General features: G+C 42.3%; 2 long non-coding RNA genes across 3 annotated transcripts; one reads left to right on the forward strand and one right to left on the reverse strand.

The window, feature by feature from the left end:
• The first annotated feature begins 10,715 nt into the window (after positions 1-10,715).
• On the forward strand, positions 10,716-11,993 carry LOC111270921 (uncharacterized). Of its 2 annotated transcripts, XR_002686541.1 has the most exons (3): positions 10,716-10,730; positions 10,988-11,332; positions 11,608-11,993. It is a non-coding gene; the product is annotated as an uncharacterized LOC111270921 (long non-coding RNA). The 2 variants fall into 2 exon arrangements; XR_015315118.1 differs by lacking the exon at positions 10,716-10,730 and having other exon boundaries at positions 11,181-11,332.
• On the reverse strand, positions 11,784-16,295 carry LOC147752060 (uncharacterized). The gene is made up of 2 exons (XR_015315119.1): positions 15,149-16,295; positions 11,784-14,450 (listed from the first exon to the last, which is right to left on the reverse strand). It is a non-coding gene; the product is annotated as an uncharacterized LOC147752060 (long non-coding RNA).
• Positions 16,296-22,770: the final 6,475 nt, after the last annotated feature.

Genomic DNA, 22,770 nt, shown 5'->3' on the forward strand with positions numbered 1-22,770 from the left:
GAAACAAGATGTGATTGCAAGCACAGAGAGAGGAGGGGGGGGAGGAGGGGTAATATTATTTAGTATATTTTCATAAGGTAGTCAAGTAAACGTACTATTAAAAAAATCGTAACGATTACAAGCTATTTCTATCCCCCTATGGAATAACGGTGGCCCAAATTGAAAGAACTTGCTTCACATGTCAAGACGACATTTACATATCAGCCAGATGTCCCCCAGAGACGAAATGATTACAAGCATTGACCACAACTAGAAGGTTTCAAGAATACTTGATACGTAGGTATGAATGATTCTGCTTTTATGTAAATAACATTAACTGTTTCAGTAACCATGATCATTCACTCGACTGGTATATTTCACACGTGTTATACATACATCTAAACATATGTGTACACAGTGAAATATGCGGTAGGCTGGGCCGGAAAGTGGGCGCTACTTATTGCTGCTTGTTTTTTCGCTCATTCATTTGCTCACTGTTAGCATACACGGTAGCTGGCACAGTCACCGGAGAAGGGTCATTCATTGGGAAGGCGGAAGGCGTTCAAAAAATGGGAAACGAATAGCGCTGGCTAGGTAGCCTTGTCGGAAATGTCTGCCCAGGCGCCGCTAGTCGCAGAGATGCCCAGCCCCGTATCTCGTGTGATCGGGTCGTCAGGCCGTTGGAGGTGGTAATTCATCATGGCGATAAGAATCTAGAGTTGGGGGAAGGGGGGCAGAAAGCGCGCTTAGGAAAGGCAGCGGCGCGAGGAGCGGGTAAAAAGGGGGGACGGGGTCAATACAGGATTTGGGAAACGGCCGTAGAGCAAAGTTACTGCAGTTGGGGACCTCTCGGTTCGCCCTGCAAACATCAGCCATTCACTCGCTTACATTCTGACCGCGCACACATTCGTTCCTGCACTGGCCTATAGCATTGCTCCTACATGCCCTTCAATACAGGTAGTACCCGTAACCGGTCTAGAGAAGTGGGGTGTGCACGGTCCTGTAGAACAGCGTAGTTGACAAACAGTTAAATTTTTTCACTAAATTTTGAATTTAGAAATGTAAGAAGAATGATGTAAAAATAGAACAGAAAACAACACAGGACAGCATTGACAAAGGGTAAGCGCTATAGTAAATTGCTATGAATTTCATTCACTGATTCTCTGCTGCACTAATACTCAGTTGGAGTTTGCCTTTAAAATATCGATTGCCTAAATCGCCATAGAAACGTTCCTGACAATTTGGCTTTACCCTGTTTTTTTTTTTTGCATTTATATAAAGCTGTTACCACCACAAGGATGTATGCCGTGAAAAGTATGAATATACTAAATAGCTTAAATGTTACGAGTTTTACGTTGGTGTTGCCATCAAGCATTGCTTCAGACCATTTTCAGACACTAACCGTTTTATGGATCTTCAAGTTTGTTTTGCTGTCGACTTACCACTGCATCATCGCGGAAACTTATATATAAAGCGTTAGATCGAACAATTCAATTTCGTTAGTAAACTCCAGGAAATAGTTAACCTTCCTTTATCCTAAATCCAACCTCAACTATATAACCTTACTCAAAACATTCGCTAGGTGATGACATCTCGGAGTCAAGATGGTTTGTGCTATCTTCGAAATGGTAAAAATAAGTAAGGAAATAGTTATAAATACATTTTAATGTGATCGCCCAACAAAGTAACGTCGTTCAGTTTGACCGGCATTTTATGAGAGTCCAATGTTGTACGAAAAATTCATAGAAGCCGATCCTAACAGGTAAAAAGACTCCCCCACGTTTAGTCGTATCGCATAGTGACTTCAAAGGATATTCAATCTTTATTAGTGTTTCTAATAAATACAGCTTTTACGTACACGGAATCCAACGAATTTATGCGCCTGATTTTTCGATCCGCCATAATCCCGCCTCGATATGAATGATAGCTTGAATGGTTCTTCTTGCCAATGTGACGCGACATGTGTGATTGAGCTTATTGTACAAATATCAACTGCCGATCTTGATGTTTTGCTACATTTGCCAATTTAGGTGGTTTCAATTCTACAGAAACTGTGTAGAAACCCACCTATTTCGTTGTCTTTCCCAGCAAATGGTTTGAGCAGAGCCGTTTTGCCTCACGTGTATAAATAACGTTCCTTCCTGTTGAATCACCCTCGCCTATCTGTTGTAGTAGACATTCCCTCAGACGGGTCTCAAACACGAGGCATTCAACTGGCACGGTCGCCATCACGGCATTGAATATTACAACTAGGTGTCTCATTGCTCGTACTTCATCGAGGCTTCATCGCTTGTCGTACGGCCTTAAAATAGGGCATGCTCGTTGATAGGCAACCTACGACCAGACTTGGATTTACATGAGTGAGCTTGTGAAACCTCTCTACGAGTCGAAGGAAGCGGGGCGGTTTGCGGAATAGTCGGGGGATCCTACGGCTGCTCTATGCCCCAGGCTGCAATGAAAGATTCTCATTGATGTAAGATACTATTGGCAGGAGTGCCCGTCTGGCGGTGTTCATTTTTTAGTCTAAAAATGTTATCAAATTTATGAATCACCTCAAATGAGCTCTAATAGCGGTCGAGATAAGATATAAACCGCGGTTAGTAGTTTGGTAGCGAGCAGCGAGTCAAGCAAAATTAAAGCTAGGCGGCCGTTCAAACTAGCCGCGCTCTTTTCTCAGGTCGCTAACTCAACAAGAACAACTATGGATACTGGCAGTAGCGGTTCATATCGTGTGCAAGACGTGGTCGTTTTTGCGTTCATAGCTCACAGTGCAACTGCTGCCCCATCTTTTTCCGAAGCTAGCAAACCACGGCAATGCGACCTCAGCCGCTATCGTAGCCGCTCGTCGAATGTACGAGGCAAGGATTCAAAAAGTGGTACCACAGCAAGCTAATTCAGCACAACTTCCGGTGGAAATTTGTACACCGTCGCCACTAGACCGGAGCGAAGTGAGCTACCACGAGCTTGTCCTCAACGATTAGTGGGACAGAGAACGAGAGAGAGGACGAAAGTAACAGAGGTGGCATACAATCAGAAAGGCAACATAGTCAAGCTTAGCAGCAAGGCGCAACTGCTGGTGGGGTCATCTTAAGAGTCACCTTTGGGGGACTAAGAGACCAAGAGGGAAAAAGGGAGAGTGCTGGAAGAGAAAATATGGAAAGGAAGTCTCAAACTAGACCGGGTTGAGGGAAGCGTGTTTAGGGAGTGATGATTCAACTGCCACCATCATACGCGAACGCCGTAGGCACACACGCAGATGAGATGCAGATTTTGATTGTGTATTGAACAATATTGTAGTCATCCTATCAGACGGCTACGTTGCGACACAGAATAGATTCATTAAGTATAGGCTTTAAAGCGTCAAGTTTTCGGATACAGTGAAAAGTCGACAGAGATTTTCATTAGTATTGTGAGTATATTATATTACGAGCCTAACAAGTGCTGCAAGGAACACGAAAATTGTTCAGGGTGGTAAAAAGTCCTTTGGTCCAAATAGACCATCATCGATCTCGATGTCCGCAGACCTTTCCTTATTATTATTAATTAATTAACCCTTATTATATTAATTATCGTATTTACGTTGAGTGTGATCATTAACAGACTATGTCATCGCCTTGTTATTTGAATATGGCTTATTCTAAATGGACTTCGTGTGGTACAGGTAATTTGCAATATGAATTAACTGCTGCGATTATACCTGAACGATCCTGGAGACCCGCTTACAGAATCCACGTGATCGACTTGATGATCATAAGAAGGTAAAAAATCGCCAAATATTAGAGGCCAGCTTTTACGCTATTCCTCCTACATGAGAGGCGTACATAGCTCGTACGTAACTTGTTCTTGTTATGAAATAAAGCTCATAAATAATATGCAAAAAGGTTAGTACCTTTAAAGGTAGACTTTTTCGTACTTGATTTCACGCTCTACGATGGGATTGCTAGTAGGAAGGAAAGCTGGCTCTAGCACTAAGTAAGTAAAAAAAATTAAGCTAATATGCGACAGACGAATGAATACGTTCTATTCTCTAAAGGCTTCATTTTATCTTCCATGATTTGAAGGCACCGAAGCGCAGAGGAACATATTCGAGAACGTATAGACTTGAAATATAGCATAGGAACCATAATATTCAGACACATGTCCAGCTAACTCTTCTACCTCGTCACCAGCGTGGTTTCCTGGTTTGCTCTCTCATAACGTTAAGTGTGCGATTATACGTATAGTGTATATCGGAATGGAACAGGAGAGGATCCAAATGGCCTGGGGCTTTTGTTATTGGTGGAGTGAGTCCCGACCCTGTATGAAGCTTGTACGAAAGTCTGATCACTGAGTGGTTCCTATGACCGACCGAAACTGCGGATCCTTTAGGGGCCTAGTCACACAGTCGGCCGGCAAGCCAGGGACAGGTGATGACGTGCCGATGATTCGACCGACTTGATGGCAGCATCAAAAGCTATTCGATATGCACGCCACGTGCGGTTGGCAGCCTGATGCAGGCTGAATGATTCCGCTCGACGGAGGAACGCACATACAGGCTGACCTGTTGGGATCGTTGCTACTCGTACGTCGTTCTTGCTTCTCGGCCATGCGTACCATCGTAACCAATGCTCTGTGATGCCAGGTGTTGCTATTTCTGGGCTCTCCTATCACCGCGATGGAAAACGAGCGTCAGAATTTAGGGGAAGCTTTCTTAAAAAATCATTAGACAAATTGCCAAATGCAGGCATCCTTACGCAGGTGAGTCAGTGTATAGTACGTTACGTTTTGCTACATGACCGTTACAGCACCGTGAAGGTGCTTTTGCGGGCGAAATCTTTATGTGCAGTCAGTTTAAGTTACACCGTAAACTTCGACACGCTTCCTCTTATAAGGATAAACTTAGGAACCATCAATATTCATTGGAAATGTACGGAAATATAACCATCCTTACAATAGAATATGCATCGTGCCGACCCTGATTATTCCTTCTAATATATTAGTGAGATATTGTACGCGTATTGACTCTGCATATTCTGGACATGCTATGCTCACCATCTATAGCAGTCGCTAGTTTCTGACGACAATGTTCACTACATTATTGCTTAGTGTGTATTAGATCCTAACGCGAAACTATTCACTGAGGCCAAGGGGGATTATTATCAGAGCGAGTTTTCCGATCACGGAGTCCAACCATGAGGCGCTGGCGGCTTACGCGATGATCGTTTGGTGCCCTGGATGACTCGCAGGGGACTAATATTTTGAAAGGATAGTCGGGAAAGGCTTCCTGTCGCCGCTTGACAACATGTACAGGGAGCATTTGTGGATGTCTTGTATTTTACATAATACATAAAGTGCCCATTGATCAGTAGCTTGCATCAGTTCGACTCAACAAGTCACAGCTGATGTCTAGATAACTCATTATACATGGCAATACATCGTGACTTATGGATTGTATATCGCAAGAAACATATTACATAACAAAAAAATATTAACATATAAGAAAAAATAGTAGTTTGTTAGAAAAATAGAAGTTCTATTAACGTTGATTATACTTTATCCCTTCGAACTTGTTTGTAAAAAAAAAACATATTGCACACAAATCATCGTGATTATTATTGAAAGCTATAGCTTGACGCCATACATGATTTCAATATATATATGGTTGCTGATTACAATCTAGATTAAACTAGCATACATAAAATTACCCAGCCTGCAATACAGTGCCCTTGCTTGAAGGGCATCCATCAAGTGTGGCTTGCTATCAAATATACACCTTCAGCGAAATCTAATGATCGCAAAAGGAAACGGTACGTTCTTGGAAAAAGCACAATTTTTCCATGAGAAACTCGTCAGACGTCGATCTACTATTTAGAAAGTAGCGGCTGTTACCCCCCGGTATCACATTTAAAGTATTCCACCAAGTGACGCAAGATCACACTGGCGGACACGGCAGCGGGCAATGCTATCTATATTGCTTCAACTTTCTATTCACACGAGCAGATTGTTGAATCTAGCTGAAATGGTAATCTCTTACGGCCAGATTTCGGCGGATCAATCCATGTCTAGATAACCGTCAATCACAAATAGACTATTGCTATTATTGGCTATCTCGATATCTGTTTGTGTGTGTGTGTTTATTTTATTGCGCGTTTGGGACCAATTTGTTTTGCTGATACCATCGGACGCCCGGTCAGATGACGTTATTCATCGATGTGGGAAATAGGCAACTTTTAACAACGAATCAATTTTTCTATTGAGCTTTGGGTCAATTTGATAAAATTACGCTTTAAGGAACGCGAAAGACGACACGTGTATGGCTCAAGTTCGAGTATTGCCCTATAGAAATGTATTTGATTTTCAGTGAACACAACGTAACAACCATATTTAGACAAGCATCGTGCCATAGAATGGAATCTGTAGTAAATTTTTTTATCGTAGAGGCCATCTCGTCGTGTATGATGCAACACCTCGTTAAATCACTCGTTTATTAGCAACGAAAATTCTATTAAACTTCGTCTATTCCGATACCCGCGTTTTTCGAACCATGTGGATTGCTTCGAGCTCGATGCATTTCTTATTTCTGTGTTTCGAGAGATTTCAGCTGTTTATTTGTATCTGGTCAATGCAGTAGCTTGGACGGCTTATTCTCTGGTTGAAACGGATCAGAAAAATCGGTCCTTCAAGTACCGCCAACGACACATGTACGCTGAACGATATACTGCACCTTATGTTAATAATGGAAGTTGTTATTATTATCGGTACTGGCGATAAGATAAGCGTCCAAAAGAGCTTCAAAGATATCGTCAAGTTCAAATGGAACTATCTAGGTAATATCACGGTTTAATACATTGGCTTCATTCTACCCAAAAGATAGTTCAGTGTGCTGCAATAATGAACAATATTGCCTGCCGGTCGGGGAAGCTCCAAAGTAATTTAGCTACTTGATTCTTATAGAGCTTTAAGGATGCGGGAAACAATATTTTAGTGAGTTAGGAAGTTCCTTTTCGTGCGGGATATTCTTCATACTGGGCTTTTTCAGAGTACCACTTATTTAGATCGATGCAAAACAAAAAGCCGTTCTTTACGTACTCAAAAGGTCGGGAAACTGGTTGCCGGCCATCTTGATCCGGAGAGCCCTAAATTCTACGGCAACTGAATCCGTGAGTAAAACGTAGCAAGTGTAATAGAGCACTTGTTAGTCCATTTGGTATTTCTTGTTCTAAATTGAATTTCTTTAGGCAGCATTGAGAACCGTCTCTGGAATATATGCAGACATCAAGCTCTGCCTGGCTTTACCCAGCAGAGTCAGTGGGTGGGAAGGCAGAGTTCCAGCTTTCGTCTAACGTACCTACTTCCTTTTTCGATTTCCCATTGAAGCCAATGTCTGTAGGCTGTTTATTTTTGTCTTCAAGCGATCCTTTCGTACTTCGATATGTGTTTTTACGTAGCGTACAAGGATAAATAGTGAAAAAAAAATAACGAGAAATAAGCGTTGGCAATATCGTTACAACTTTATTGGCGCATTATCAAGACGCCGGTCGCATTTATCTATGTAAACGAATTTATATCAGTGCCAACTGTCTTCTGGCTAGCGTATAATTACTTTGGTATTTTTTAAGGGCGAACACTCTGTGTGTGTGTTTTTTTTTAAACTATATTTGACGAAAAGCTCGAATATTAATATAAAAAAAAAAAAATGTCATTTTTAATACGCACTAAGATAGTGATAGGCGTTCCGTATTGCTTTTTAGAAGAAACCGTGGCCGACTGGGTTATTGCTTAAAGTTGAATTGCTTGGCAAAATACTGAACGCACACAGAAATACTCGTATTTCTCTTTTCGCTAATTTACTACTCTGAGACGCTTGACATTGTTACACAAACCGAAGTTCCAGCAAAAACAATCTGAAAGAATGCTATTTCAGCTGATAGCGATGTCGCTCATAGTCTGTTATTCTTACGAGAGTTATCGCTGCTACGTACATATATGCACACATATAATATTTGCAAAAAAATATATACACCGTTTCTTAGTAGGGTGTAATCACTTGATAATCGGATAATAAACGTGGTGATAATAATCAAGTGTCAAACTTTAAGACAGAGAAAATTTGCTTGACAATGCTATTACCAGTGTAAGAATGTAGCCAAGGTACGAAGAATCCAATCTAACCGTGTTTAAACAAGAACAGAAAGACTGTGGAAGATTTAGGAATAACAACATAGATCTATTAATCAAGAATAGTTTGCAAAGGTGATAGCGGAACATCTCAAAACAAAGCCTTCATCACTTAGTGTACATCTTCGATATGGAAGACGTTTATGATTGAAATTCGAAAAATGCCCGGCTTTTCGATATAACGCCCAGACCAATTCGATGGCACAATTGATCGGTATAATTACACATCCTGAGTAACGTATGTTACGCACAGAAACACAATGTAAACCTACTAGTTGCCCCACAAGCAAATAATCAATTAGACCGTTCTCTTTCGATTACGCAGTGAGTCATGCCAACCGCTGAAATCTTTTTTAATACGCATTTAGATGACTAGTGATAATGAAAAATTGAAGTTCTAATAGAACGGCGCGTTTGCGCGCAGCCACCGTTCTAGGAGACGGCGTCTTTACGAGGGCTTCTCACACAGGCGGGTCCCATAGAGAATCCCCAAACCAGTCGCCAGTGGCTTTTTTTTATTTGCTCTGATACCATAAAGATAAGGTCTACAGAAGGCCAGAAAACCGACGACAATGGAACAAGAACGCCATATAACACCCGACGTTAGATGAGATGTTATGTACATTTGCCATTCAGACGTTAATCATCTAAATAGAAACTAAATTTTGAAATTCTGTACATGTATATATTGGATTATCGAAAAATTGTTGATCGATTTCTAACTAGATGGCTTCAAAGCAACGTAGTTCGGCGAGCATGGACTCGGCTGGTGTTGGCTGGAAGTTTAGAATCTTGAACATTGAAAATAAAGCGTCTTAAGAATAAATCAACCTCGTGCTAAGTTCCCTAAGTTTGTTAAAGGCAAAAATGCTACCCAGGCCCATATAAAGATTATGCCGTCAAAACGTATTGTTCGAAGAAGCGGAGTGAAGCTTGTCTTGCCGTTTTCGTTCTGGAAATTTCAATGTGAAAGGTGTTGTCCCGAAGTAGTCCGTGAAAGCTGGGCAGGATCGACACATAAACGACCACGATACCGCTAGGAGATTAAGCATTCATCATTAATCCGTTTTAAACAATTGAAGAAGGCAGACTCCAAAAAAGCCTTGATGCCACAGGTGTTAGAACAAAGGAAATCTCTCAATCATATTCCCAGCTTCGCAGAAACGCGATGGAATCTAATCGTTTTCAGAACTATGATTGCGGCTGATACGGTAAAAATGTGCCTAATAATCATTAACAACGCCGAGACTGATGACGAAAAATGACGCTATCTTTTACTGAGACTCGAAAAAGGGTGCCCACGATGATTTGCTGCCGCTTGGTAAAATAGTCAATCGACCAGAACTAACAAAAAAAAAGGCATCGTCTTCCATTATGATGACCACATACATCGTTAGCTTTTAGGCAAAAATTGAGAGAACAGGAACTTCTAGTGCATTCGCCGTATAGCTCGGATCTTGGCGAATTACCTCAGTGGTGTTAATCTAGCTTCAATCTAGGTGTACGAAGTCACCTTTGATAACTTTTCCCTTAGAAAGCACAAAAACTCTATAATGCTTGATCTATGGTCTTAGCAGAAAAATGACAGAAAGTTATTCAATTTAATAATACCATTTAAAAATATTAAGAAATATAAAAGGGTCAATACTTTTTCGACAACGCAATATATGTATGTATGCGCCCTCGTAACGTTCTGTGAACTGAATTACTGGACGATATCCAACAACGAGTAGGTACGTTTTGAAAACTTGTATTGCACGGTAAGGGATTTCCGCTAAATGATAAAGTTCTAACTGTCCAGCTCAGACATAGGCAAAACCAGTTGATATTTTTTTTGCTATTTCGGATATTTTTGCAGGGGCTGAACTTCAGAGAAAGTATGCTTATATGCACTAAAAATCACGATTCGAATGGGAATTAATAGACGGAAAGGCAATGATTTGTGCATCTTACATTTTCGACGCGTCTTCCCCAACATGTGATCGATGCCACCTAAAGGTGTCCTACAAAAATTCAAGCTATTACCAAATTTGGCTAAAGCTTATGTTCTGATTGCTTAGCAGTTTTCTTTCCGTTTCAAAGGTTCACAGTCTTGAAACCGTCCATTATAAAGCGACACATATGCCTCGACGTACAAAGTCGTCGTGTATTTATGGCTATTCGTTATTATACTATGTATAAGCCTTCCATTTTACTACGATTCTGAATATATGCACTTCCGCAAAGATATAATCTTTTCTAGCTACATATGAAAACATTTGATAAATAGGAAGACAAGTATTACGCAGTACATTGCACAGTACCTGCGAGAGGCGTTTTGCTATATCACAGATAGTTACATAGTACAAACATGTTATTAACGCCTATACATCGATCCACGCGTTGTATATGATTTCTATAGAGCGACATTCTCCCAATACTATCCTATTTTTCATCCCCTGGTCCTTGACCTTTATTGGGATTTACGGCAACACCGCTGGAACAGTTCCTTTTTACCCTATTATCATTGCTACATGACATAGATGAATCATGATCTGAATGATGCTTGAATCAGATTGTTTACGCCCAACGAATCGTTGGGCGAAATGAAATGGGTGAGTAACAAAAGAGGAGACACAAATATCGGCGAAGCGTTCCCTCGTTCTCTCTCCTTGGTAGCCGCCTTCTGTGTACGCGTGCCAAATTCTGCCGAAAACGTTATATACAACGTAGTAACGCGATTGATACTAGTATTGTATATGATGTTTGCCCCTTCTAATAACATAGTTTCGGTCAGGTGGCTCAGCTTAGTGAGGAGTGGCAAATATGAGAGTGTGGGGGAGTGCCGTAAAGGCTGAATTGATTCTTCCAGAATATTCTTAAATCTGAGTGGGTTCTACTTTCGAAAATACGGAAGTGGCGATGACGTTGATGTCTGTTGTTGCACGGGGGCTGTTAAGAGGAGGATACGGGCGTCAACGATAACAGCAACGGGAAGGGAGAGTGTTGCTGGCCCCTGCTATGACAGAAATAAGGAGAGCAAAGATTCTCTCAGCCGACACATTTGAAGAGCATTCGAACGTTTGAGCGAGGGCAAAGTCGCAATGGTGGATACTCTACCATCTTGGGCTGTATATAAGACCCAAGGATCGAAGAGGTCGGCACCTCATTGAGTTAGCAGGCAGTTGAAAAACAACCAAGAATGCAGAAAGTTGCGGTAAGGATACTCGGCTCTGCTTAATTAATCAAAAAGCTATCTTTGCTTAAGGCAGCTTTTTTCATAAAATGTTTAACCTCTGACATATAAACCCTCTTCGTTTAAAATCTTAGTAGTTACTATGTTTTTTTTCTAGAAGAATCGGCAGCGCTGAGAAATTGTCAAAAAGTCTATGGCTGAGTGAACGGTCTAACAATCCTGCAAATTTAGTAGAAGGCCACAATCTAGCTAATAAAATGAAACTTTTTTTTTTGTTGATTTCTGTGACATTGCAGTATCTTATCTTCGTAGTGGCTCTTGCTGCCATCGCCTCGGCCACTTATTATGGCGGACTCGGTTACGGACTCGGTTATAACCTCGGATACGGATATAAACTTGGCTACGGGGGTTATGGCCTCGGTTATGGCGGCTACGGTCTCGGCTACCGTCTCGGCTACCCCGCTTATGGTGCTTATTATGGTGGCTATTGGAAGAAATAGTCGGCGCCGAAGAAACAGTGAACGTCACTGGATATATGACGGAAATCATTATTGAGACTGGTGACAACGAAAGGAGAGATCGTTACGATTATTTGATTGTCAAAATTGATTTACCTCGCTTTCGAAATGAATCATTAAGTTTTTGATTTACGTTTCCAATAAATAATTTTGGTACGAGAAGAGTTCTCGTGGTTTTGTTGCTCGGTTTTGAAGCATGGCATAGGGCTTCTATGTTTAATCTTTTTGTTGTTGCGACGCCGGCTTCAAAAACGCTACCCATAATTTAGTCCTGCGATTTACGTTCTATGACGGACGTTATCGTAGTTGATATTTTATGTTCCCAACGATCTGTGAAATTCTCAAGACAAAAATATATTGGTCTTATATATAGACCGATGTCATATTTACAGGTTACATTAGAAAAGGCATTTCAGCTTTGTATTTTCTGCCAACCTATAATAATATTAACCATTCATTTCTAACCCCACATAATGGACATACACACCTGAGAAAGTATAGCTTTCAAAATAGTAACGACGACTTTATTTAAGGTAGATCCTCAATCCATTGAGTGGCGGTGGATTGCTATCGAACGCTATAGCCTGGCGTAATAGACGATAGTGCGCAAACCTGGCGTAGCAAATTCTATTTGTTTGTATATACAGCGAATACCACAATAGCGTTTATCTAATAAACACAGCCGCCAGAAGACAGAATCTCAAAAAATCACATTCGGTAGGTCGGTATCAAAGGTGATATGACTTTTTCACCAATTAGGATATATATATATATATATATATATATATGTTATTTTAACTGAAACCCTCATTTACATGCACATTTGAAGCACCTGTTATTTGCCATAGAAACTCAGTATATCTGATCAGAAGGACGGCATCAATCTGTCTTCGTCGACAGACATGTGATAGACTAAAAACGTTTGCGGTAACCATAAAAGACGCACAGGAGATATACCGGAACCTTAGACAGCATTAAGGCCGCACTAGAGTTTGTAAGTGAATGACAACAGGCACAGCTGCTAGAGAGTGAGAGAAAGAGGGAAAAAAAAGCAATACCCCACAAAGTAGAACGAGAGTCACTGCCCTTGTCTAGAGCGAAGCACAAGCTCACATAACCCGTTTCGTTCCGCGCCACCGTATTGTGTTGTTGTAGAAGAGCGTGTAGCAGAAGACATTTGTTTATAGGTACATATGCTTGTCCGAGCACGGCTCTCTTTTACTATTGCCCCTCACAAGACCTTTACAGTTCTATTTCTTCCCGCAAAAATCTTCCCATCATTTTCTTAAGAATCGCCTTGCTGGAGCCTGCCCCCTTTCGTCCTACTCACGGAGAAGCGGTGGCGGTTCCCGCCATAGCGGAAGTTAGCACGACCCACCATCACAAGCAGGACAACGGCAACGCCGCGGGAAACTCCCCACAAATACGGCTGTGGCCTCCCATGTCGGCCGGGCAACGGGTAAAAGGGGCATAGGTTTGGAGCGGAATGGGTGACCCGTAAGTATAAAGGGGAAACAAAACGAGGCCAGGAATGTGCAACCGGGCGTAAAACCCATCCTAGACTTCTGCCCCAGCTTGTCCTGTGCATTGCTTAAAGATCATCACTTTCCTGTCGCGTCCCCTTTCTTACAGATGCAAGCTTTCGTGCAGAATCACACAGGACCTGATTGTAACGTTGTCCTGCACACGTACGCCCTCCTGCAAACGTGCCGTCGACGACGGCAACCGCCGTTGTAACATAGCTGCTACGTTCTCTGCGTGCTGAATCTTTCGCTGTTGTCTCTCTATCTGTCTGTAGAACGCCGCTTGAACGGCCGCGACCACTTCCGTCCAGCGCTCTTGAGTCAAGTCGGCCGAGTCGGCTCAGTCACTCATTCAGTCCTTTTTTTGCTCAGATGGCAGTATACCGGCTGCGGCGACGGCGGAAGCAGCAGCAGACGGCTACGAGCGAAATGATGGGCTGACTTTGCGGAAGAAACGGGGTGAAAGGAGGACGACGTGGTTACTACAACGTAGCTACCAGTCCTTTGCGTACTGTTGTTGTCTTGTTGTGCCTTGTATTTCTATCACTTCTTTTTCTTTTCTGCTATCGTTCTGCTACAACATCCGGTCTGTTCATATTTATTACAATGCATCACAGCCCATCAGCAGGCGCTACCGGCATCGCTAAACTACGCCTGGCGCTCCCTCAACGGTCCTATCCGTTGCTGCTGCCTTTGCTGTTCTGACCCTATGTATTACAGAAGGAGACCCTCCCGTCAAAGGACTGCAGCCGGCCCACCAGTCGCCCACCCTAAGCGACGATCAATGCTTGCTTGCATGGATCCTGCCCCCCTGCATCTTCATGTTGCTGCATAGATTCAACTCTGGGTGCGCTGCGCAACCCTCCCGCCCACAACTACAGCAGCAGTTTCAGTGTTGGCAGCTGCCTGGCGCTCCTGCCATCTTTTCAGCTATTTCCTTCTCGCCGTTGTGGTTTTTGTGCGTTTGAGACGGGGCACGAGCAGCATATGGGGCACCGACGACGTGAATGCTTCTCTTTGACACCTCTATGTCCTCACTTCCGGATAGTTCCGAAGTCGGCCTCAACTGGCACGTCTCTCCAGGCAGTCAACACCTGTCTGTTACAAAACGTCAGATTTCTATTACAGCGTATCCATTATGGGCTGCTACAACGCTTGTCCCCTTCGAACTCTTAAAATACGGGATGGCTTTGAATGAGCTGGTAAAATCGTTTAGGGAAAAGACAATGGTTTGTGGACCTATGATCGTTTCAGTGGATGTATATACAAACGCAATCAAGCTCAGATGAATAATTTCGATTTTTGTATGTACACTTCAAAATTAAACCATTGACTAACTATACTGTCTTTGTAAATGTCTTTGTCCGTTCCTCGTCCCTTCATCGCACATACTCTAACATTTGGTTATAGTATCTGTGAAGTCGTATAGTCTGCCTACAAGAAAAATTATGATTTTCCAAAGTAAACATATATTGAATTTCCTTGTCTACGTCAAATACCGTTCCATCAATTCTATATAGGTAGGCCACGTTCGAAACCATCACTTCCGTCAATCATTAATTTATCTGCAGAACGAACGGTTGATTGATGATACGTCCATGGCGTCCTTTCGCGAGTAAGATTTAATCTGCTAAGATCGCTATCGTATATCTTTAAATTGAATTTATTTAGTGCCTGTCATACCGGTGAAATTATTAGAGAGAAAACACGTGTGAAGAACATTCGGTATTTACAGCTCAAGAAGATGGGCAGAAAATCATATGCTTATTATATGACATAACTCAAAACTTTATTACTGAAATAATTTCCAATTGTTGTTCGAAATTGTTCCATGACGCTTGCTCTGAAGCCATCTATGTGGCTTTCGACACGATTTTTAGAACAGGGTTGCTTTGAAGCAGTCTTCGTCCTTCTTGTGAATATCGAACACTTAGCTAACGTTAATTTTCTGTTTTAGCTTGGCACTATTCTGGCGTCAAACATCTGTAGCAACACGTGGTGCATCCACTACTATTAAGGGTCCAACTCTGTTTATTCTCTCTCTGTGGAGCTATAGAAATAACGTTCTGGGAGTTAGTAACAGCGGGGAAACAGTGCGAAACAACTCGATTATATGCTCTGCCAAGAAATAGAACTCTTCTTTTCAAAATAACTGTTCAGCAAGTACAAAGCCGATGGCGCAGGTAAGGCCGATGGCGCAGGTAAGGCCGATGGCGCAGGTAAGGCCGACGGCACAATCGAAAACGAGTCGAATCATCTAACTACATTTCCCTCGTCACTATCACATGTTCTGTGATTCGTGGTGCACGTATGTGCCAAAAGTCAACAATCTGCGTGCACGTATACCCGATACTTATTCGCTATCAGATGTAAAAGGTGCGGAACAAACTTACGCATGATTTCCTTTTCAACACGATACAGCTTGGCCTTCACTAATGACATGTAAAATGTGCCTGTTAGAAGATAAGGACTGTTAGATATTCAACACAGAACGCTGAGATATTGCCGAGGCGACAAGTGACCTGAAGACAATGCTGAGAAGATTGAAGAGGATTCGAGCCACGAATCCTTCACTCCTATGAATGCATGCGTTTTCGAAATGCAGCGAACGAAGTTGAATGACATAGAAGCTGTGCGAATATGTGTGCCTGTATGCGAGTCAAAGGGTGCAGAAATAGGTATAATTTAAAAGAAAAAAGACTCGAACCACTAGTGAGTAACAAAGGCACTGACGGACCCAGAAGGCGAGCGCTATAAGGGCTGGGAACGCCCTTGATGAAGCCATGACGTGCGCTGCCACATCACCTTAAAGGATGCGCTAAGCTGTAGGCTCTCCGTTGAGCTCATTTCTGCTTCAAACACTTGATCCTAAAACCATCACAGTTGAGCGCTGCTGCTAAAGCTATAGCCCCGTTTCCCTCTTATGCGTTTGGTGCGCGTGGAGTAACAGCCCAGAATCAGTCTCCTTAGCCCACTTATAGTGCTTTCAGTATTATCTGGATCGCATGCCAAAAAATAGTCATTTAAACATTTTTAGTGGCCGAAAATGTTTCGGGCTCAAATAGTCGTTGCGATTGGTGTTATTTTTTGCCTTTGCTTAGTATTGCTTAAGACGTTTACTGCAACTGTCAGCACTAACAGTGATATCAATGTACTGTCCTTCTTGCCGCCAGACGCGCGTCAGTACCAAATACAGTAACTGGTTTTTTCTCTTCTGTTAAATTACAACCTGTTCAGCTTATATAACTTATTCAATACGTAATTTTTACAGAAGGCCAGAACTTATTTAATCAATTTCCCAACGCAATTATGTCCCTTATACCGGCTGAGTGATCATCGCTGACTTTTTTATTCCCTTACTATAAAAATTTGATATCCAGGTATATAACACTTGATCGTTGTTAAGTTGATTTTTGTCGGCGTCGTTTTACATGCGTAACTGCAGTAAAAATCTATGACCGTCACTCAAGTGACCGCCGAGCGAACGCTTTCCACCTTGCCACAGGCGTTGGCACATGCGCCATTTCTAACGGTAAACCCATTAGTAAACTTTGAATGATTAATACATTTTGTGAATACACAACAACATTGGCGTGCAAAACAGTAACAGAAGGACGCAATGGCTTACTAGTACAGACTGGTAACGAATGATAATTCTACGCATGATAGGATTATTCTAAGTCTTTATATCGCAGGCCACTGTACGATCAAAGTTAAAGCCCGCCGCATTTTTAAATGACTCAAAACGTTTAATATCTGTGACAACAGGAGGTGTTTCCAGACCCTATTCTATTGAACTTGTTGAAGGATATCCTTAACTGTTCTTCGAAGTCTACCTTCATGCTTAAGAGCGCTGCAATTTGGGTGCTTGCCCCTTATCCACGTTTCGGCAGGAGACGAGACACAGATACAGAGTGCGGCATTTATCAAAACCATCTGTAGATGACTCCTTCTTCTCAAGGCCTCCCATCCGAAAGAGCAGCAAAGGTCTTCATTGCCTTCGAGGGGCCCATGAACGCTTGACAATAGCTCTGCAGGATACCTGCTGATAAAATAGCTAGTGACTTTAGAGAGTGTACTACGTCCCTGTTCGTGACGTATCAGGCCAACACGTATTTATGATATTTAGTGGAATCACTCCAAGGAAATGTTCTCTATTTGTCCAGGCTACAATGAAAAAAAATTATACCACAAGATGCTATCAAAAATATGCTATCAAACTTTTTCGTTTAACCAATATTTTGTCTAGGCAAAACTTATTTGCGAGGGCCACAGAACAAATCACCATAGCGGAGCACATCAGACATTGATAGAAATGAACGAGATTTATTTGCTTTTGCTTATAGAGATTTTCGTGTCACCTTCTGGCACTTACCAAACGTAGGCGACATGCTGGCGTCCTAGCATACTATTGCTTGGAGTTACACAAAATATCCGTGATAGCAAAGAATAATCTCTACGTTTTATTCAGCTTCTTCTGGGGAACGAGGGGTACGTGACCATTTTTAAAGGAACTATATGAAATATAAGAAGCCCCTGCTACCTTCTGCTGCTGGCTGCACTAACATAGGCGGGGTAAGTAAGCGGGTTCCTTTTTTTCTGTTGCAGCTGGAGAACGCAGGAAATAATACAAAGCGAAGAGAAAAGGGGCAGATTGAAAGAAGTCGGCAAGCTGTAAATACGCGTCGTGCGTGGCGGCTACTGCGTATTGTGACGGCAGCGTGCCGCGCAGCATATAACGAGCATTCTGAGGAAGACAAATTTAGAAGCTTTTTTTGGAGCGCTCGAACGACGCTGAAAATAATGACGAAAACAAGCAGGTCGCAAGGCAGTGGACGCGTCGGGCATTAGGAATACGCAACCAGTTGCCAAGATACTGCTGCTAGATTGTTGCAAAGCCAGCTGTTTATTAATTGTTGTACAGATGAAATACAGGATAAATTTCGGCAAATATGGCCGCTGAACAAAATACAGCCTATAACAGCGAACTCAGATCTTGGTGAGGCATTCGCTAATAATATTTCAAGCACTGTGAAAAAACGTGATATTATGTTACACCACAGCGGGTCGTACACGATCAGGTTCAACTTCAATAGGCAGCCAGTAATACTTCCAAGTTCTAACCAACAGTTCTGGTCAGTCAACTGGGCTCGACCCCAGTTAATGATCTCAGACAGCCCAAGACAGCAGCGGCAAGGTCGGTCAAATGTCAATGGCATCGCTATCGCCGTCGACAGCTTGAGTGAATCCGTATTTCCCTCAAATAATACGCCCATCGTGTACGATGCTCTACCTCTGCTCGATAGACTGTTCCTCGTGCTACTGACGTCAGAGAACGATCAGTCGCAAGATGTTGCTCAACCAACGGGAAAGGAGAATAGACATATCTCAGCTCAAACGAAATTTCCCTGTAATAGAAGGCGATACGGGACGCTTACATTCTAGGCAATTCTTTCGTTTTTCTTGGCAAAAATCTTCATAGTACTGTGGTCTCTTGGAGCTGCTGCTGCCGCCGCCGCCGCCGCCGCCGCCGCCGTTCTTACTGCCTTCGTTGCAGCCGCCAAGACTCAATCTCATAGCAGTGGTGATGGCTGGGCGCTGTATGGAACCCTAGAACTCTGTGGCTATGTGACCTGAACATAGCAGCACTTCAACTTCAATAAAGAACAGACATCCACATTAAAACATCGTTACAGCTGCCTTCTCGCAACTAACGCTGAGTGGCCGCTGGTTGGTGCTAGCCGAGATGTTTGGCTTCGTCGGCTCTCTGCCTTTCTCTTCTACTGCGCCGTTTCGCCTTTAATGTGATTAATGTACGGAGCTTTTCGGTTAGCGCAGCCAGATCGGACCGCCGTTACTTCCGCCCACTCGCCAGAGGTCTAGTTCAGGATGTTCAAAGAGATGTTGTGCCTGGCTGCAAGAGTTACGCAGCGAGTCGGCCCCGCTTTATTAAACATCTGTGTCTATTAAGCTGCTAGCTTCGCGTATGCGCGTAAAAACCTCGCTCGGACTCAAGGCGGCCAACGCACAGCTCGCTTTGTCTCGCCCTACCTGAAGACAAAGTCAGCCGATTAGCCCGATTCCGGCGACAGACAAATCCACCCGTCCTAGACTTCGTTGCCCTCAATTTCTCCCGCCGACAGCCGTCGGCTTGCGCGTTTACAATCTTTGAGGGCGTTCGAGAACAATCTATTTTAGGAGTTATTTAGCCAGCGGTAATTAGGATTGGAGCAATGGTTGGTAAGGAACTTCGCAATCAGAATCGACTTCCCTCAGAAAAACTACTGAACTGAACCGCATTCACGCGCGGCTTACTAAGATTGATTTGCTTCTGGGCGGGTAGAAAAATAAATAGGCCGACGGATGTGGTAAATCTCCTCCTTTTAAACAAAAGCTAGCGGTTTGTTAATTGTTTCACTCAATGTAGCTCTGTCAAATTCATATAATACCAAACGTACGGCATATGACAGGGCTTATTTAATTAAAGCACCGCCAATTCACCGAACGCGGAGAAATCAAGCTATATTATCAAAAAATTTATCTACACTAGTCAAAACTATGGATTATCGGTATTAAATATACACCTATGATAATTAGAAGAAACTCTAGGAGAATATACCTACCGAAATATAACCACGCTTCAGAATTGCCTATAGATTTAAACCTCGTACTGACCGTTAGAAGCACTATACCCCGAGCTTCAAGTACACTAAGGAAAAGATCACAATATTTCAACTCTATATAATAAATTTGATGTGTTTTGTAGTGTTACTGTTTATAGGCAGTTTCAACTTTAGCCTCTATGGTTTTTGTGCCAGACTTGAACCGCTCTTCTTCTATATCTTATCGATTCAGAAAAAACAGTCATAACGTTTAGCAACAAAGAAACCAGCCATTAAAGTGACGTTGCAGACACTTAACGGCCTATTCTTCTCGGACATTCAAATCACTGCCTAATCATCGGCCTGACTTTATACTACAAAAGTGTAAGGTAACAACAACACAATTTCTAGTACTTAACTGTGTCGCTGGCCAGGCTTTTCAACTTTCGTGTCAGAAACAAACGGCTGACCGTTGATTTTTGATTTTTAATCATTTGTTAGAGTTGATCCCGCCATATGTGCAGAAATCTTGTGGAAGAAGTGGTGAGTGATTTGCTCTAGGCACTCTAACATCTTCTGCAGTTCAAAGTTGCACGCGAGTACCGTGCCCCCGCGCCCCCCGACAGCCGTCGAACATTTGCCCTCGAGCGGAGAGACAGCGGTGTGACAGACGCATAACAACACAGGCCCCCATGCTTGTGGAATCTGCTGCATCTCAGCCTGACGACGACTAGATTTTCACTGTTTGCAATAGACGATCTGCTGCCCTACACGGCCCTTATTATGAGTGCCACTATACATTATTCATGGGCGCAACATCAGTTCGTATTGAGTTTTGCGCTCAACCGTTTTGTACATAACAGAATGGGGCAAGGAATACGTACTTTGTGTTCGAAGGGGGACAATAAACCGTTGCCGTCCATGTTTACGCTAGAGCATAAACTACATAGTCGTTTATGCTAAGCGCTGCTGGATTGCGTGTAGTTGAACTTCGCAAATGAAAGATTGAAGATACGAGCAAGAAAAAAGAGGCGGCTTAGAAAGGGAGTTACGGGGTCGTGTGCTCAAGGAAGGACAACTACTTGAATCTAGCATGTCTGAATAGCAGTTTGCTTATTCTACGTTTTACGGTAGGTGGGCGATAGATTTGTAAAAGTTGGTATTGCCTACATATAGAGGCGCTGTCGGTAACTGCGATTAGTTGCAAACTGTATTTGTGTGCGACGCAAAAAATAGTTAGAGCGACTCAAGAGGCCAGCTTATTGTAGATAAACAGGACAACTGTTTTTTTTTTTTCTAGAGAGTTAGAGAATTCTACAAACAACCTAAGTTCATCGATTGATAAGAGCGTCTAGGAAAATTTAGTACTTCTTCCTAATCAGCTAGTGATAGTATTTACTGAAAGCCAACACCATGGGATATATGACAAAATGTTCATTAATCTGTGTATAATAGAACTCAGCTTGAATAGATCACGACGTCAGGTTTCACATGACTATTGGCCTTGTAAATGCGTTGTATGGCTTAATCTGTTGTCTCTCTGTCGAGAGACGAGAGTTCTCAGCAAGTTTACAATTTCTTTAAGCGTCACAAGTCGCCCTGTCAAAGACAACCAAGATCTTACAAAACACATGCGTTCAGCTTCGTTTTACTAATTCCTTGTACAATTTCTATGTAAAGAGCCTATTTATTCTCTCGCTTTTAGCGTTTTTAACAGGTCCTAATTATGGAGCTTATCGAAAAGGCTTCCAGGTCTGTCAGGAAATTATATGGCACCGGCTGACATATATAGAAGCAGGATTAGACTGCGAATACGATTGTACATCTGCGTTGCCACAGAGTACAGGAACAGGGGCAAATAATACTATAGTATTCCTTTATCGACGTCACGTTTCGGCGTCCGGCACCGATAAGACTGGAATTGTTTAAGCTTGAGGGCTTCTAAGTGTATTTTTATGAGGCCACCAAACCTCAAGGCAGTACATATATTGGTATTACTAACTATTTGAAAAAAAATTTGTCTGAGTATTTAAAGATGTAAAAAAAAAGATAGTACCAGTCACCAGAGTGGCAGACCGAAAGATTTGTGTAATATGAAGGTTCTAGTTGAGAATGAGTGTTGCAATGATACCAAGATGCTTTATCGACTCGACTATGGGGGTAATGCCTTTATGTTAGGTAGATAGGTGCTCACCTAATTCAAGGGCACGATATCTGAGAACAGAAGAGATTATCGGTAGATGTTCTTCACGGCAAGTCATAAAGTGAGTCATTCCTAAGAGAGAGTTATTATAGAATTACCGTCAAATTCAAGATTACCGGCATATAATTGGCATTTTAGAAACGATGGAAACACGCTTTTAACGTGAACCAAAAAAAAATGGTTCGAAGCAACAGCTCTATGGAACAACGTATCAGCGAGCGTCACTTTTATTATTAGAAAGTTATCAGTATAGTCAGGCTTAGAGTCCCTCAGTGTTTCGAGAAATCCCTATCTATTAGCCCAAGATGGCTTATTCTATCAAACGCGTTAGGAAAGTTAAAGGAGACACAATGAAACATGATGTACTTATTAAGTTCGTTGTTCGATCAGTTGTGTGCCTGTACGACTGGCCTTTGACCAGTTTTTGTTCAGTGAGCCTGTGGATGATGAGCAGTCAAAAATATCATTGCTTGTCGTAACTCCTCATTATTAGAAATTTTTTATTTTAATTAAAACGAATGTAACGAGTTTTCGAATATAACACAATCTATTATTATACGGAGTAAATTGTACAGAGGTTCGGATATTATTCTATTATAAAGTCTGACATAAA

Source organism: Varroa jacobsoni, unplaced genomic scaffold (genome assembly GCF_002532875.2).
Source record: "Varroa jacobsoni isolate VJ856 unplaced genomic scaffold, vjacob_1.0 contig00191, whole genome shotgun sequence".
NCBI lineage: Eukaryota > Metazoa > Arthropoda > Arachnida > Mesostigmata > Varroidae > Varroa > Varroa jacobsoni.